This window comes from Palaemon carinicauda, chromosome 11 (genome assembly GCF_036898095.1).
Source record: "Palaemon carinicauda isolate YSFRI2023 chromosome 11, ASM3689809v2, whole genome shotgun sequence".
NCBI classification, from domain to species: domain Eukaryota; kingdom Metazoa; phylum Arthropoda; class Malacostraca; order Decapoda; family Palaemonidae; genus Palaemon; species Palaemon carinicauda.
The window spans coordinates 28,584,564-28,588,938 of NC_090735.1; positions in this window are offsets into that span (position 1 = coordinate 28,584,564).

The window sequence follows — 4,375 nt, forward strand, 5'->3', positions numbered from 1 at the left end:
GAAAAAAGCAAATCAGACAATGGCTAGGTTAAGTAGAGTTTGGAAATGAAATCGCCTGAAAATACATATAAAAATCAGGCTGTCTATCAGTTTTGTAAGATCGGTGTTACTGTAAGTAAATAAGTCGTGATATGAAAATGAAACAATATCCAACAGATTTTGTAGAATTGAGAATAATATCTCAGAAGAATATTGGGAGTTAAATGGCAGGTCAGGATTAGAAATGAAACTATAGGAGAGATTACTTGAGTGCCATATGTGGATGAGATCATGGGGAGTGGTAGATGGAGATTGTTTAGTCATGCTCTTTGCACTCCCCAAGAGAGATTAGTTCATCAAACTTTCTACTGGGTGCCACAAGGCTCTATTATTATTATTATTATTATTATTATTATTATTATTATTATTATTATTATTATTATTATTATATACTAAGCTACAACCCTAGTTGGAAAAGCAGAATACTATTAGCCCAGGGGCCCCAACAGGGAAAATAGCCCAGTGAGGAAAGGAAATAAGGAGAAATAAAATATTTTAGGAAAAGTAACAACATTAAAATAGATATTTCCTATATAAACCATAAGAACTGTGTGCCTGAGTGTACCTTCAAGCACAGTCAAAGGACCCCATAACTCTCTAGCGGTAGTATCTCAGAGTTGGAAGTGCCAAGCCTACATGGCTGAGAATTATGAAGCTTGAAGTCGGAGATGATGAATGGAGATGTTTTGAATTAAAAGCTCAAGATAGAGACGACTAACGAAATCTAACCGAGGCCATTTACTTCAATAGGCGTAGATGATGATGATGATGATGATGATGATGATAAGATGATCATGATGATCATGATGATGATAAGATGATCATGATGATCATGATATATATATATATATATATATATATATATATATATATATATATATATATATATATATATATATATATATATTATGTATGTATATATATATATATATATATATATATATATTTATATATATATATATATATATATATATATATATATATATATATACATAATATATATATACATAATATATATATATATTATGTATATATATATATATTATGTATATATATATATATATATATATATATATATATATATATATATATATATATATATATATATATTTATATATATATATACATAATATATATATATATATATACATAATATATATATATATATATATATATATATATATATATATATATATATATATATATATATACATATATATATATATGTATATATATATATATATATATATATATAGATATATATATATATATATATATATATATATATATATATATATATATATACATAATATATATATATATATATATGTATATATATATATATATATATATATATACATATAATATACATATATATATATATATATATATATATATATATATATATATATATATATATGTATATATATATATATATATATATATATATATATATATATATATATATATATATATATATATATATATAAAGAGACAAGTGATTAGACAGTGTGACTACATGGGAAAAACATATATTAATCCTTTTTGATAAAATATTTAAAAAGAATGGGACATAAAAGTGTAATCCACGTTAATCCATCTGTCAGACTACTTTTTCACATTTTTTATCATGAGGGTACATCAAGAAAATAAATATAAAATCGTTCTCGGTAATACTCCACCTCTCGAAATTCATAAAAAAAATAGGAAGGGAAATGGCATATCTATTCCACGTTTCCCTTTGCAAAGAATCTAATGAAATCACATTACTACGTGCGGTATGAATACGTTATAAAGTTTACAAACTAATACACAAACATTTGTTTATTCTCTCTCTCTCTCTCTCTCTCTCTCTCTCTCTCTCTCTCTCTCTCTCTCTCTCTCTCTCTCTCTCATACTGCCAAGTGTCTGACCTCCGATATGACACCATAATAAATACTTTATTAGATATAAAATGACAGTAATGTAAGGAAACCCGAGAACTGTAAACTAAAAAAAAAAAAAAAAAAATGACATAACAGCAACAAATAAAACTCTTTCACACCATATCACAAAGATTAACAGCTCTAAAGGTCATAAAAAATGTAAGATTAATGTCACAGATCTTTCCATTTTTCTCTCAGTTCAATGACAGTTCAATTCCCAGCCCTTTGCAAATCATTGATATAGATGCAAGATTCAGCATTGCAATTTATTACCTTTAATTGATGCAATCTTTGATTTCAAGGGGATTTAGACTTTCCACTCTTGCAATATATGTATCATTTCTCTATAAAACATTTTGATAGTTTTATTTTCCTTTTAGTTTCCATTTTCCTTTAATAAACAACGATTGTAAATGGTAATTTTATGCAATTAAATGCAGTATAATATTCACGATTTCATTAATTCCCGATGATGCACACATTCTAAAATCCATATCATTGCTATTTACATGCATCACGGTGTGAAACATGCTTTAGCCTTAAGGCACTGAATATTTCTCTGAACTTACAGGATATAGAGATTTACAAGCCTTATTTTTAAGTTGACATTTTGGTTTTACAAGCAAGGAACACATCTTGAATATACCTTGAGTAATATCCAGACGAACAGTAAAAAGAAAAAAAAAATATGTTTGATTAATGCGTTAGATCATCCCAGTTCTCCTCTCGGCGATTGACAGTTCAATTTCCAATCTAAGATAAATATAGAAAATGAATGTTGATTAGGATTCTGAGTTTAATGGCTTTGATTAAAGTCTTCTTTAATGACGGAAGCCTGAATTCGAGATCAGATTATTAGTCAGGTACACATTACATTGCCCTTTGGCTGAGAACTTCTTGACAAGTCATTATTTCATTGCAAATTGGAGATATAATTTTTCATCCCTTTCATATTTTTTTTAATGTCTATTGAAAGTAACATAAATTTGAAAACTGATGGAAATTCACATTTCAGTAGATCTGAAAACAGACTATCAAATATTTTTCTCTCCAGTATAGGTTTTATTCAAACTCGAAACGGTAAGGAAGTTAGAATTAGGCTTTTGAATATAGTCATAAATGCAAGCCACTTCATCATTTTTATTTTACCATCTTTAAGGCCTATTTTATTCTGTCATGGATGATTGACACTTGAAAGTGAAATACCAAGTGAAAAGTCAAGGACGTCGTTAAGAAGGATGGGTATAAGACACCAATAAAAACCATGTCGCTTCTGGAGGCAAAATATTAGGATTCTCTCTCTCTCTCTCTCTCTCTCTCTCTCTCTCTCTCTCTCTCTCTCTCTCTCTCTCTCTCTCTCTCTCTCTCTCTCTCTCTCTCTCTCATGTAACTTATAAGATTTTAATTAAAATTTATTTGGTTATTCCTATGAATAACTCATCAAACAATCACAACAAAGACACTGAATATGATAATAAACGGAAAGATTTTAATCTTCAAAACAAAAAGATGTAAAGCAAAAATTAGTTATATACCATATAACTATGTAATTATTTCAATAATTTGCATAATTTCTGATATAAATTATAAACTTGAACGGAATATTCTATCATTATAGCGAGTGATAGAGACAGGAAACAATTACTTTTTTTTAAAAAAAGTAAGCTGATGTGTAATAATCATGTTAAGATGGGGTCATCTTAATATCTGATTGATATGAAGTAAAAGGGGTTGTGTAAGCCAGTCATGAGCATTTTTGAAGAAGTTGAAAGGGACAAAAGTTGCCATGTACAATATATATATATATATATATATATATATATATATATATATATATATATATATATATATATATATATATATACATATATATACATATATATACATATACACACACATATATATATATATATATATATATACACACACACACATATATATATATATATATATATATATATATATATATATATATATATATATATATATATATATATATATATATATACATGTGTGTGTGTGCGCGCGTTTGTCAGAATAAATCAAAGACAAAATGGGAAATCAATCACTTACAAAAAGGTCCATTAAAAATAAAATAACAGTAAGGATATAACTTATGCAGAACACACCTCAATTTTTCTTGCCTTTGGAGTAGCTGGCAATATCACCGTGGATATGTCTAAAAAGACACCTTTTTTTCATGTCAAGGAAGAAGGAAATATATCGAAAGAGCATAGAAACCAAATATATTTTGCCTGGAAATGGACCTGTCACAACTATGGTAAACACGGAGATGATGAATATTTTTACCCAGCCCCCCCCCCCCTCTCTCTCTCTCTCTCTCTCTCTCTCTCTCTCTCTCTCTCTCTCTCTCTCTCTCTCTCTCTCACTAATTGTGAAATGTTGTCATA